The sequence below is a fragment of the Venturia canescens genome, chromosome 4 (genome assembly GCF_019457755.1).
Source record: "Venturia canescens isolate UGA chromosome 4, ASM1945775v1, whole genome shotgun sequence".
In the NCBI taxonomy this organism is placed as follows: Eukaryota; Metazoa; Arthropoda; class Insecta; order Hymenoptera; family Ichneumonidae; genus Venturia; species Venturia canescens.
This window is the reverse complement of record NC_057424.1, coordinates 20,178,178-20,192,849: the sequence shown is the minus strand read 5'-3', so window position 1 is coordinate 20,192,849 and position 14,672 is coordinate 20,178,178. Positions and strand designations below refer to the sequence as shown.

Sequence of the window (14,672 nt, the reverse complement as noted above, 5' to 3'; positions counted from 1 at the left end):
TCACTGCTTTTCAAGGTTTTTCATCGCGGGAACTCCATTTTTCTGGAAGGAAAAAAGATTTTTTTACGACGGTGAGCAGTCAGTAATCCCACCAATTTTAATTATTGAAGGACACTGGCGCAGTCAGACAGGCAATTAAAATTTCAACTGACCCATTTTTCGATAACAATAAAGTGGAAAAAACCCTCTCGAGTTCTTCAGCCCCCTAATACCCCGTGGGATTCGAAACTATCTTTCACTCTTTCAAAATAAGTCATTCGTAAAGAAGGTGCGAGACAAAAGAGAATCAACGGAGAATAGAGAATAAAAAATCTCGAGATAATGCAGCTCTTAATCTTTAAAAGCTCCCTCATTAATCTTCACTAATTCGTAAAACCAGGCAGTCTTGCCCATGGACACTTTTTCCACGACGTAGTTGGTGAAGAAATCGGCAAATGAAACAACTAAAAATTGCCAAACCATCGATTTATTTTGTTAACCAAAAAGGACCTGCATACATTCACGAGCATCGAATACGTTCGTCGTTCGTGTTGATTCTAGCCAAGACACAAAGTTTCAAATAATTGCCTGAAAAACCATTTTCCATGAATGTTCGATCCTCTTGATAATTCCAGAAAAATCAAATTCATATTTATACATGTCATAAGTTCAGTGAATACGTGTGGAGCGTTGTCAGTGTTATTGTTGGAATTCAGGAAATGAAGGAAAGCCCTGATTTCTTGCTAAGATTATGACGGTAAATGGGGATTTGATGCTAGAACTGATTTTAATCTCAGCAAATTGCTTGTGCCAGAAGCAGACATCCCATTGAAGATGGAAGTTTGAGTTCCATACAAACGAGATACAGCGACTCCTATACCTATGCACATGCATTTTTATGAATATACAGTGATCCGCTAACCATGACCACTTTTAATATCTCCGATCGCAAAAGATGATCGAAGTTTTCAATTAAACCTTCACTATCGAAGTACAAATGCTGAAATGAGGCACAGCAGCTGATGCGCTGTACCTTAAGTGATCTTTAAGGTGGGAATAGTTCCAACATCATTGCGTATAAAAGAACGTCGTGAGGGCTCGATCGATGACGACATCGAAGAGACAAAGCGTGCGGAGTTACTAATCATATTTCAATCATATTTCGTCGTAATTTGAATGCATATTCACCGGGCTTGATGGAAGAGTGCCGGGCCATCGCCGCGAGTCTCGAAGTAGCGCGTGGTTGAGCCTGGACGACTCTCTTTAATTACAAATTAACGCTTTAATCAGGAAACTTGGCAAGCCCACGTACCGCCATCCCTTTTCGGTGGCCCATTCTCGTCCTATCCCATCGCACGCTCGTATTTTCGCATCAAGTCGTGGCTCCAGCGATCCTACCACAGCAATATTATCATCGTCGGTGCAGCAGCTCGTTCCTCGTCTCCGCACTTCCTTCGCATTCTCCTCCACACCCGCTTTTCCGTCTCATTCTACTTTACGTCTCCCACCTTGAGGCATTGGTTAGGAAAGGAGGCGAAGGGAAGAGAAGTCCCCTTGCCATCTCGGCGTATATATACCCATACACGCATCTCGACGGAGATCACTCTTTCTCCTTGTTCCCTTTTTCACGAGTTTTCTGTTGATACTGCATCTCTCTTGCTCGCTTTTTTTTGTCTCGCCTTTTCAATCCTTCACTAGCTATCTCAGGATTTTCATTCCCTTCTTTCCCTGCTCGCCACTTTTCATCACTTCTCTCATCCCCCGTGCCTCTGTGGCGGGAGTATTATAACACCAGAAAACTGGATAGCGGCATTCATCGCCCCCCACGCCGTATATGCGCTTCAAGTTCTCTAACTAATTTTATTAAAACGGAAACTTCGACCAGAGATGTTGGAAAATATCATATACATTCTCTTTGTTGCGCTTAAGAGTCTTCACTTCCGCTACGGTGCACACTTCCCTTGCGTGCACACCTGGCGATGAATCGACCGAAAATCAACGTACGGATAGAGATTAATTTCGCTTCGCCATGTTCCATAATTTTATTTTTTTTTCTCTCCCCTTATTCTCCATTCAACGATCTTTCTTTTGTTTAAAATTGGCATTGTGATTAACGTTCCGTTTTTGAATGAGCACGCGCAGGCTCATTAATTTCCCTGAGGAAATATCATTTCTCTACTTTTCGAGCTATTTTTAATATTCCGCATGCAACGCCATACAAATGCTTTTTTACTCATCGAACTTGTCCACTCTGGAACGAAAAACTGTAATTTTATCTTGAAACATGAAACGGAGCATCCAAAGTATAATTGCAGGTGCAGCAAACGGAATTTTCGATCTGGGCGAATACTAGCTTCGAATATCCAATGCGAGCGCTACACACGTGTGAGTAAGAGTGAAAAAATGGCCGGTCTTGTGAATGATTGAGCTTCCGTGGTACAAGTTTTAGTCGAATGCATCCGAGCGGACGATTCGATATAAACCGTTCTGCTATCAAAGCGACCTCATACTCGAGTATGCTGTTTAATGGGCCACGTGGAAGTGCGGACCGCAGGAGCAGCAAGACCGATGGAGACGTAGCCGCTGCAGGAGAAAATGAGAGCGGGCAAAGTTCAAGTACAGCATACACTATGCACGGGGGGAGGTTTAAGCCACGTCGCTATTTCTTGTACACTGTACACGTGGTTTCTACTTTCCTCGAGTGACACCCCCGTCTCGACCACACCAGAGAACCTAATTCAACAGTGGTGCGAGTGAAAGAGAGAACAAGTCAGTGTCATTGGAGTTGCAAAGTGTGCCCGCTGCGGGCGAAACTACGGAAAGCCATTACAACTGTACACTTTGTCTCTTCGAGTTTGCTTGCATTTTCCCTCTGCTGTAACAACTCCAGCTCCGTTGACACACACCGTGTGTGTGTCTGTGTATGTGTGTAGTTGATCGTATGTGTACGTTCGTGGATGGAGTCGTCGCGATTTCGTAGAAGCTTTCCGCTCCTTAAAACCAGGCCCTTTCCAACTGAGCTTAAATATTTTTCTGGTCTGGTAAACATTTTGCGAGAATTCTCTTCGCCGTCGAGGCTTGTATGAGTACACACGTACAGCAGCAGCAGCAGCAGCAGTAGCAGCAGCTTCATTTATGAAGCAGCTATCGATCTGAAGCGAGCTAAATATGTTGAGACTGGAAGGAGATGTCCATAAAATGCACTATCCAATAAGAGATAGTTGGCATTAAGCAGAATAGCGTCCACTTCACTGAGGATCATTTGTTGCCACGAAGCAAGAGAAGAGGAAAGTCTCTGTGAGATGAAAAGAATGGTCGGGAAGACTTGCACGAGAAGACGAGAGAAATATGAAGCTCGGTAATCGTAAATCAAAGAGCCTTTGTGAAGAATGAGTCCGAGTGAAGTAGGAGGAAGTAAAGGAGGAAAAGACGAGGTCGAAGTGACTGCTGCGATAAGAAAAGGAAGCAAAGTAGACCTGGCAAATCGGATAAAACGACGAGATCGTCAACATCATCATCGTCGTCAGGAATATCGTGATTCACCGCTGACTAAGTAAAGCTGACTTTACCAGCTCATGCAGCCCGGCCTCGTTAAATTTATCGCTTTATTTAAAGCCTACAAAGCAACGGACCTCTTGACTTTTCACGGCGTACCCTCTTCCCCCTCCTCCCTCCTACCCCCTTTACAAGCCAACAACATGACGCGTTATGCGCAAAAAATATATTGCCGTCACGCACGCAAGACTTTTTCTCGGACATAAAACCAAAGTAAGACAGCTCCTTGCCCGTTACAGTTATACTTACGTATCAGAATATTTGTCATGGGTTACGAAAACGTGCTTTTTTTATCGACCCTAAACTGTCGGGGAGATTTATCGAAATTTAAATAATTTGACGGAGCAGGTGAATAATCGGACTTGCAGGATATTTGTTGCAACAAAATTTGATGACCCATGCAGCGAAGCGGTCATGCCTGGCAGAGCTTCTCTGTCTCTCAATTAACAAATAAGTCGAAATGCATTAGACCACGAGTTCTGTCAATGCATTCAGTATAGTTTTTACATCAAAAACAGTTTATTCCCGATTGATTTCTCCTCAGAAAGCTCTCCTGCGGTGCTCCGATTTTCAATCGTCATCGTCTACATTGAAAAGTATTTCTTGCAGGAAAACACGAATGAGGAACACACGAAGGGATGGTGGATCCGTTCCATTCCGTCTAGACAATTTTATTCTTGGCTACACATTCATCTGCCTACTCCTCCCTTCCGAAGCAGTTTCTCATACGATTCGTCTGTTGATATCCTGAAAGGCGAGGAGTCCTCGTAGTCTTTTATATACCTTCTTTTCGTTCCCGAAATTTAGCGACATGGGTGTGCGTACCAGGCGGCAAAAGCGTAACGAGAAAAAAGTGCTCCGCAGAATGCAGTTGTCGTGTATGAAGTCTACCACGAGAATTCCATGGGCTTTCTCCCCGCACGCTCCTCTTTCGCGATCTCGGCTCTCAATGATCGTGCAAACGCGCACTATACTTTTGCACACTCGAGTGCACTGTAGCGTGTGACAAGTGGCAAAAAATGCGAGCTCACTCAAAAATAGAAGGCCATTTTTGAGTGAGGCTCTTCCAACTAGAAATGGAGCAAAAAAGAGAGGAATGCCGGCACTTTTGGGCCTCAGGGATCGAGGTTATGTGCGGGGACAAGGACGAACAATTTCACAATACATACTCCACGGTGAACGCGTGCAGGATCCAGGAATAACGCCCAGATATATATTTCTTGCCTCGTAATTTTTAACGAGGCGAGCCAGCGCGTCTTCTCTCTCTCTCTCTCTCTCTCTCTGTTTGCTTCTTTGTTTTCTCCTTCTCTGGCGCGCCGCTCTCTCGCTTAATCGTTTTCGCAAAACGACGAGCTTGTGCGAGGCTGGCAGCGCGCACCGCAGTCGCGATGTAAAGCTTCCAGGCGCTCCCAGTGGTTGCCCCCCAGGGGTACTGTGCGGAGGCCACATCCACGTGATCCGGTCACCGCCCGAGACTACGCCGCGAGGGATCCGTGCACCACTTCGTCGGCATTCTCGCCGTCTAACGACCCCGCATTATGCGCTCACGGAAAACTCAGCTTAATTAAAGATTATAACGCGTGAAATGAATTCGAGCGAAACAACGAGCACCCCCATCATCAGCGAAACAGGAATGGGTGAGAGGAAAAAAAATCGAGTTACGACGAGTAGAAAGATTTTCCCAGTACAGAGTACGAAACTCCCCAAAATAAGAAGAAAAAAAAAGTATCGGAGATCTCTCACATTCAACTTGCAAATAAATGGCAGTTATTTTTGCTTTATTGCCGATTCAAATCACCGCGCGCGAGTCCCTTTTATTCAAACTTCGTTGTTCATTATGATGTAAAGCGATCCCGGTTTATCAGAAAAGTGCCAAGTTGTAACGACAAATTTTATCGTCCTGAAAAACGTCAAGTTTAATTGAATTCAAGAGAAATTATATTGCTGCTCACAAGCCGGAAGCAACATCACAGTCTGCTCATGATTTTTGTCTTTTGTGCATTTTGTGCAGCGTGTAAATGAAATCTTTCGGGAGAAGGATTTTCGTATAATTTCGTTTGAAAATTTACTAGGTGCTAGCTGCCGTCAGAAAGTGCCAGAGCACAAAGAGTACCGCCGTAACCTGAGCCGAGCGAACCTAAGACTCCCGTGGCATAGTCTCGCGGGGCCTCTCGACATCTCAAGAAGCAATTTCCTAAGCTCGGCTTTATAGAGAATGCTGCTCAAACCACGAGTCTCTCATCTTCCAGTATTCTCGCCTTGGTAAACTGAATATCCGAATCTTGTTAAGATCCTTAAGATCCACCGTACCAAGAATAGACTGCTACTTGTCGCAGAGACACGATTCAATAGTCGTCAAAATAAATCCCAATATAGCAAGAGTATATCGGAATATGATGATCCGGACTGAAAATACCGAAGCCAAATGTCATTTCGGGTCGTCTTTGAGTGACACGGAGGAGCGATATCGGTGGGTAAACCTTGATGAAACGCCTTTCATTTTTCTGCTCGATATTCCACTAAATTTTCGTTCCGTGTTTCACGATCAACGACCAGGATCATCGTCATCAAAAAGAGAATGTCCCACTCACCGTTATCGCTCGTGAGAATAAAAAGCCGTCCCGTATCGAGTAGCATGCTGGTCCGTAAAAAAAATATCTTCGTAATGAAAAGAAAAATGCGTTTATCGTTTCGTCCGTGATACGCGGAGCGGGAGCCTAAACACGAGATTTCTTTAACGTATAAATCGACGAGGATGATGAGCAATATGGTTTATTGGCTGAGGGAGCTTACCGGAAAGGCCAAGAAGGACGTGAGCTCGAATTTTACGATATTTGGGTGCGCACGTTGCGTCGAGCCTCCAACGGATCTGCAGATTTTCACAAGAGCCTGGAGCCTCGAACGGCCTTCTGCCAAGCCCAGCAGCAGCCATCGGACTCGGAGGATCGTGCACGTTGTGAGTTTGAGGCGAATAATGACGGGCCTGAAATTTATGACCGGAGAACAACGCAGAACCTCAACGTCATATTGACTTGGCTGCCGATACCAAAATGCCAAGAAGAGGCGTTAAAAAAAAAAAGAAAACGAAAAGAACAGTGCTGATATCAGCTCTCCATTTTATGAGAATGCATACCAGCAGCAATCCTCTATATACAACGCTGGTAGTAAAAATAGCTTCAGTCTACCATGGTAGCGATGTAATAAAAAGGCTTATGGCTACTTTAGTTGTGTACTTTTCCTACGCTCGTCCCTTTTTTTCTCTCTCGTCGTTCTATTTGTTACACGCGTTTCTTTACTTTTGCGTCATTTTTTTTTTTTTTTTTTTTTTTTTTTTTCATTTCCTTCATTTTTATTTCTCGTATTTCTGTGCTCGTTTAGCAGCATCGAGAGACACGGAGAATTGTCTGGTTGTCATCTGCGAGGTGTCATCTGTTGTTTGTTCGATAACCGTTGCGTGTGTTATCGATGATAAAAACGATAATTATTTTCAGGATTTAACTCGCATAGAATTTTAGTGTGGAACGCTGCGTCGATCGAGCCTTCCTCGTGAAATCGTCCAATCAAAGACCTCCTGGACACTCGTCGACGTCCCATTCTCCGTGTTAAAGTAACTAGAATGTTCTCTGGCAACTCGCCTTTTTCTGTTAATGGACGATTATTTTAAACTGAAATTTTATTCCGGTCCTTCGGACTGAAAAAAAAAATATATATATATATATATATCAAATACGTAAGCGCGAAAGAGAAATAACGACGTCTATAAACGTCTCGGGTTAATTTGTGCGCGAAGCGTATAACGACAGAGAATTAAAGAGGGTATAACTGTGGCCAACTGCGGGAAAGGGTAACGGTGAGCATGGCTTGAGTCGCTGGAAGAAAAACACGGGAAGGACGGGGAACGAAGAGGGAGAAAGAGATCGGTTCTTTGGTTGAAGGAAGGCTGTAGAGAAAGACGAACTGAAAGCGGTATCCTACGAAGCTAGGAACCAGCAGGAGCTTAAGCCAAGGAAAAGTCTTTGAAATAATGGCACGAAAGGGGGTACTTTGGTCCGGAAGAATCGCCCTGGCCGACTTAAGCGGTTCCTTATGGAGTCCCGTGTCGGTCCTCGTTTTGTGTGATTACCACTGGAAAAAAATTGCCGGTTTCGCATCGCCGAACTAGTTCAGGTTTCTTCAAAGATTTTCACAGCCATCCCTTTATCCCCGTCGCTTATTTTCATCCTTATTCGCTATAAAATTCATTTCCCAGCGTAAAACGAGCTCCGTTGCTTTAGTAGCGTTGCCCTTATTCTTTTCATACCACCTTTTTATCTCTTATCATGCTCTCACCTGTTTTCTCATTCGAAGCAAACGATTACACCGAATCATTCATGATTTCCACACTTTTTAATCGACCCCCCTTCACATCGAAGCTCCGTCGTGTCACCTCACAATCCGCGCCTCAAGCGACGATGCTCCGCAAGTTTCGGGAGAATCCGCCGGTCTTTCACCTTGAAAAAAGCGACTATCCTATTCATATTTTTACTACCCACGTTCATCCGTTTCTACTCTGCTGTTGGCAGTCTCATCTATTTTTCTCTTTAAAAAACGTTCGAACCGAACTATGAAGGATCTTTGAGAATTGGAGATGGCGGAATCGTCCTGAAAATGTGTATAGGTATTGAAGAATCATTCTGGAAAAACGAATGTACCGGAAGAAAATAAGAAAACCTCCCGTCAGGTATACACGCAGCTTTCCATGTTCGTATTTCCAAGCAGGAAATGCTTTTTTTATCGAATGTAGTTAACGTCACCGACAAATCTCGTGGGATTTCGGAGAGACTTTAACATCCTCAAAAATGCATCATTTTTAATAGAAATACGATACACTTTTTATGTCTCCGAATCGCGCTGGTTTGTTCGCGAGCAATTGCCATTGGCGAAACGAAAGATGCTTCTAGAGGGAATGCTCTCGCAGCGGAACGAAAATGTGACAGTCTGCCTTGAGCTCATCTTTTTCTTTATTTACATCAATGTAACGAAGTTACTAGAGTTTTCATTAGCACGAGAAGAATGTCAGCTAATGAACGATGGAGCAGAATTAACAAGCGTTTAATTAGTTTCATCGGTATTTCGAGCTTGCGAAATACGAATTCTTCAACTACGTGGACGCTCTACTAATAAATATCGCCCAAACAAACGCGCGTCTAGAGAGTTGTCACGATTTCTATAGGATTGCGAGAATTCCGTGGCACGTTTAATCTCAGTACTGTAAATACTGAAATCTACATTTCTGTAGCAACATCCAGAAATAATAAGAAAGCTATGAACGAGCGTAAAAAAAAAAGGTCGAGACATGGCAGGATAATTCATTATTGTCCTCTGATCAAAGTGATGTGCTCGCATTGAAGCTTTTTGAGAATTCTCGTACGTGACAATGATTATGAGAATAATAAGCGGTAATGATAATAACGAAGAAGAGTAAAGGTAATCGTGGTTGTTTTGTCTCTGGTTGTGAAAAGGTTGTTGAGGAGACCCAGACGGGCGACACACTTACGATGGGCATCCGAAATGCGACGGAGGCGCTTCTGCTACACAATCACGAAATAATTACTATGCCAGGGGCGCGGCATGGTCGCCGGATAAGCCAAATGCAAGCCGAGTAACCGCAATTAAAGCAATAATAGCCATGGTACGATTCCTACCACGAACACGAGGGAAAGGGGGAGAGAAAGAGCGAGGGAGAAAGGAGGATATATTTGTGCCGTCGTACTCCATCGTATACGTAAATGTTCGGTTCTACATTCCCTATGCAACAGCCCACATCCCCGGCTTTTTTAACCTCCATCGCAAAATGCACGCTGCTCGCGGTGCGCGATCATTATTACTATATTACTGTCATCAGCACCGTTGTTGGTAATCGTCCGGAGGAACTACGGTTCCGCTCTCTCTCTCTCTTTCTCTCTCGCTACCTTTCTCCACTGCTCTCCTCCGCTCCTTTTTATTCTAAGAGCAGCAGCCCGGAAAGCTCCATGGACTACTCCTGCAGCTCGATCATGCCCTCTCCAGCTTTTTCCACGAATTCTCCCCACATTAGAATGTGTTCCGGGCTCTTGCCCTTTTCCAGAATGAATTATATAAATACGTGTATATGCGTTTTTCTATCGACTCACCTATTTCACTCGTTCGCGGTCGCAAGTTTCAGAGTCGCGTGCCACGAGATCGATATCGAGTGGAGCACGCGTCCGGAGGAGAAACTTTGAGCCTCCTCCTCCAACTGCTCCTTCCCTTATCCGCCCTCTCTCTCTCTCTCTCTCTCTCCCTCAGCCCGAAGCATTTTGTCGAGACGGTGTCGTGACTGTTGTTCGTATGCGTTCGTTGATATACAAACGAATCGAAAAATATTGTACGTGTGAGACTCAGCTCAGGCAAAGGGGTAGGGAATCACTAGCTGCTTCCTACCTCGATTCGAGACGCAATTAATTTCGATTCAATCCTCGAGATGGTAACGCGCCCGATAGAAAAGCAAACAGGGCGAAAGAGAGAGGAAAGAGGAAGCGAGGCAGAGAAATTGACTGATGTGATACTGACGAGGAGTAGGTCATGAGACGTATATATGCATAAGAGAACTCGGGTACACGGACCTCGTCAAGAAATTTGCCTCTTGGATGGATTCCCACTCCATACTTTCGTTAGTCATAACAACGCTGTATAGCGAATAAATTAAAGCTCACAGACACGGTGACTCATTGCGAGAGTGCTTCTCATGGATACACAGAAAAAGGAGCTCATAGAAATATGTGGATAACCAATTTTTACTGAAATAAAAATGTTTCACTGCAAATAAAATTAATTACATTGCATATTTCAACTTTCAACTGCAGCTTTTCACCGTTATAAAAATCTTCTTCGCAGGGTCTTTTTTTCAACAAATAAGTATACCTACGCGGGTTTATATAACTATGTTAACAGGACTGGACCTTATCTTCGGTGAAATTTGCATCGCCCTCTCGTCTCCTTTTCTCGTTCTCCAATTTCTCCTCATCTTTCTTACAATCGCCCTCCCGCTTCGTTCCCTCTTTCTTCCTTCCATTTCCGCTTATTTCCTGTCCGGCATATCTATCTGTTTCCTTTAATTGGCCGTAATAATTGGACCATTTCCCGAAGCTTACTCGGAAACCTCAGTTGCGCAAGAGGAGTCGAGGATTTTTAGAAGCTGCTCGTTTGTTTTTCCGTTTGTTCATTTTATTTGTTTTGCCACTGCAATCACAGGCAAGCAGGAAGTAGCGGTAACGTCGAGCGGCAGAGGAAAATGAAGCGAGTTACGTCGGACTTTATTTTCCCTCGGGAACAACGGGCGAGTGAAGAACTAAAAGAGAAGAGAGGGAGAGTGGAAATAATACGAGTTAGGCAAAAGGAAAGAAGGGGCAACGAGTGCCCATAATTCTAATGAGTTTAAGAGAGTCGTCTTTTGGAGTCGCGAACCAAGAAACTGGAAGAATTGTATAACTGCGCTGGACTATGAGAGCAAAAACGGGAGTAGAAAAATGCGAGCATTCACCAAGGCTCGCAGGCCTGGCAAAAAACTAAGAGATACAACAAGAATAAGCTCTGAGAAATACGAATATAACATAAAAATAAAAAGCTTGGCTCGTATCATAAGAGCTTGTAATAAATGTACAGAAAAGATCCTGACTCGGCCATGAAAGAGTAAACAAAATAATAGAAGAACCTGAAGGAATAAAAGATACAGAAAGCACTTGACACGAACGAGCTGGACTGTAACATTTAACTAGATATCATTTTTTTTTCTTTCTTTCTCGACTTGCACAACCGCAGTGATAAAAAAAAAGCACATTTCTCTTTTTATGAAGTGGAAAATTACTCGAGAACAAGCAAAGGAACTCGGTTTTAATGATCATTATTGTCCGCAAAGAATAATAATAAATGCCTCGAAAAAGGGTAAGCTCTCCACTTCTCGAAGAATGGAACGCGTTCTTTGATACTTTTGCAACTCTCCCCGAAAGCTCCTTCCGGAGGATGTGTCCGGAGGAACGATAACTGCAAATTTCCGCTTCCGTCGCAGCAGGGTGAGTATTAAGAGATAAATGAAAAATATTAAATAATCAATATCGACCGGCTAAAATTTTCATTCGGTTTTCTTGCTGAACGGTCTTCAATCGATTCGCCCATTTTATATTCCAGAACTTTAGCTGTAATGGAAATATATGAAGGAAGCCAGTGTGAAAAGCGAAATGGGCATTAAACTTGGAAATACAAGGCGAACCCTTTGATTTAATACCATTATTAACGACGTAGTATTGATTCTCGAATTGTTAACGGTACGACCTTTGGATTATTAGTGACCCCTTTATTTCTCAAATCCCCGCACATTTCGTGGTCCTACATTCATCGTATATGAATTCCATCAATTAAACAAGCGGCAACGAGAACTTCTCGTGCTTAATTGAAACGATATCAAACACAAATACCAGTAAAACATAACGACGAACGGAGCTGGTTATAGCCTCGAATATACATACTCGAGGGAGACAGAGGGAATAACTGCGTGCTGTTTCGCGAAAGCCTCGAGCGAGATAAACGTGACATCGCGGTTGCGGCTCGGTCAGCCGTAAGCCAAACGAACTAAAGCCACCATCTCGTTTGCCCCAGAACGCAGTGGCGATTTGTAATATGTGCATCTAATTATCTATATATAAGTATACACGTGTGGATTCAGGCACGCACCAATAAAACTCCGAGGGGGTTACGTAACGAATTACATATTCTCGTGTGTAATGATGAAATTCCTGTACAGACTGCTTATTCGTTTTGAATTTATTGCGTCGGAACGATTAGCAACTGTTCTCGGCTACTCGAAATTCGTTAAGAATTCTCTCAATGTTCGTAAGACTTTTTTTTTTTGCAAATATATTCACCGTTGAGAATATAAATGCGAAAAATCGCTGGGAGCGATAACAAAAATAAAATTTCGTTGGGAAAGAATCGTGTATCGAGGGAAGGAACGAGAATACAAAGGGTAAAACATGAAAATCAAGTATTAGCAGCACTCGGTGGTGGTGATGGTAAACGAAAATTGCCAGTTTTCGTTCCCGCTACTGCGGCGGCATATCGCGATATTAGTCGTGGCGTTTCTTACCGAGGAGGCGGCGGCGGCGGCGGCGAGACAGAAGAACGCGAGCGTTATAGGTTTGTGTGAAAGCGGAGAAAACTCAGATACGAAAAAGCGCTTTCTCTATTTTTGCATCCCCCGACTTTTATGATGGAGTATTACGAGCCTCGGGGATTATAACGTCGGTGGAGCACGTAAAACTTGCTTCGCTTCTCGTCATTTCCACGCTCTATAATTTCTTTTCCTCCTGTTTTCTGCATAACGAATGTAAAAAGGACTCAAATATTAGCAATAACTGTTCGCGGTGTCCCCGAGGAAAAATTCCGTTCGGAACATTTTTTCAGGTTACGCAACACCATAAAAAACCGTACCATTTTTTTCGAAAATAATGTTTTACAGCGTGAGACGCAGAATAAAAATTGTTTGAGAAAACTCTTATTACGGAACGAATCATGGCGAATTCGCCACGTAAACACCGGACGGTCTCGTTACACGAGAATACATCACGATGTACGAAATGGATCGAAACCGAATTACATACGATCCGTAACGAGAAAGCTTGAAATAACGAGAAGAGAGTGAAGCGTAGACTTTTTTCTTTCCCTCTCAATTTGCCGTTGTCGTTGGCGTACGCGTGAGAGCCGTCTCGATAGAAGCTACACGAGGACAAGGGCTTTCGTACGAAGTGTTGGAAAAGCTATGAGTAGACAACGAGGACACTCGAAAGTTGTCCGGAGCGAAGAGACACGAGCGGAATTCTTAAGTTCGACGTTCTTTCCCTGAACCCTTCCACAAACTAATAGCACCCTTGCTCCAAAGAAATAGCACCCTTGCACGAGAAAATTACATAGTTGCGCGCACCCCGTCGATAAATAAAGCCCCGTCCCGCGTGGGAGCTGCTTCGGACTGACGTTAAGGAGCGGCCCGGAAAAACTGAGTACAAGTATTTTACAAATACATTTTGCGAAGTATTTGACACTCTTGTTATTACACTAAACTCACCGAACGATATGAGTTCGCGAAGAAAAGAAAACCGGGCCTCGAATAAATAGAGCGATATGTTGCACTCGGAAGAAATGAAATGCAACGTTATAGCTATCTGTCGTACGCGTGATAAGACGCGATAAGATCCCGTAAGTCGGATGTGCAAGGCGGACGGAAGTTTCAACCTCGGGAGAATTGAGACTGGGTCGTTCGATAAATTCACAGCCGCGAGGAGAAGCCACGAAACTCTCGCCCTAGCCCTGTCTATGCCCAAGACAGAGGTAAAGCATTGAGAATAAGCCAAACGCGTGCATACACGAGCGGAGCGGAAGTTTTGGCGAGGACGGTGAAAAACGAACGGACTGCTCTATCTACGAGGCAAACCCTTTCATAGCCATATTTTAGGAGATGCAACGTTGCCCGAGCGAGATGTTTGTCGACGGGACTCTCCAAGTCGTACCAGAGCACAAGAGAACAAGATATTCTCCACAGGTCAAGGGGGCGGTTTACGAGTGACTCAAGGGCTTCCCCTCTCCCAAAATGGATCGTGCAAGTGGAGCATACGGCCATCAGACGATAATAATACTGGTGGCCTACCTGGTGATTACCACCGCTTTACGACGTGTTTATCCGACAACGGAACCAACCGCTGTAATGAAGTCATACTGTTCGAATCCCGCTGGAGATTATCGTGCAAACGTATGGTGATGCGAATCCTCGTACCTCTCGTATATAGCACACCATCGAGAATCCTGATTCAAAACGGTTCGCATTCATTGCTGATCGAACCGAGGAAAAATAATATTATCAGAAGACGAGATCTCCGCGTGCTCGAAACTCTCAGTTGTGGAACCCTGTAAACGAGAATGTGCGATCAGATCCGGGAGATTGAAAAGCGGCTTTCCGAATCGAAGAATCTCCCGAAACAGGCCGCCACAGTGCGAAAGCTTGCTACGCAATACATCCAATGAGTTTTATATGGTAATCGTTCAAAAGATCGAAGAGAGTATCGAGAGTCTAATAGAGATCCTCGAAAGGAATT

The 14,672-nt window shown here is 44.0% G+C and overlaps 2 protein-coding genes across 4 annotated transcripts in view; one reads left to right on the top strand and one right to left on the bottom strand.

Annotated features, from left to right (window-relative positions):
• LOC122409898 (hemicentin-1-like) overlaps positions 1–14,672 on the top strand; it is a 192,635-nt gene that overhangs the window by 105,804 nt on the left and 72,159 nt on the right. Inside the window, exon 1 of one of the 3 annotated variants that reach the window (XM_043417794.1) lies at positions 11,552–11,603. The exons of the other annotated variants lie outside the window; for them this stretch is intronic. The gene's annotated coding sequence lies outside the window, so the exon portion shown is untranslated. Of the gene's footprint in view, positions 1–11,551; positions 11,604–14,672 lie in introns of those variants that run through there. 3 annotated transcript variants of the gene reach the window in all.
• Positions 1–14,672, bottom strand: part of LOC122409900 (glucose dehydrogenase [FAD, quinone]-like) — an 89,298-nt gene that overhangs the window by 58,752 nt on the left and 15,874 nt on the right. The window lies entirely within an intron of this gene.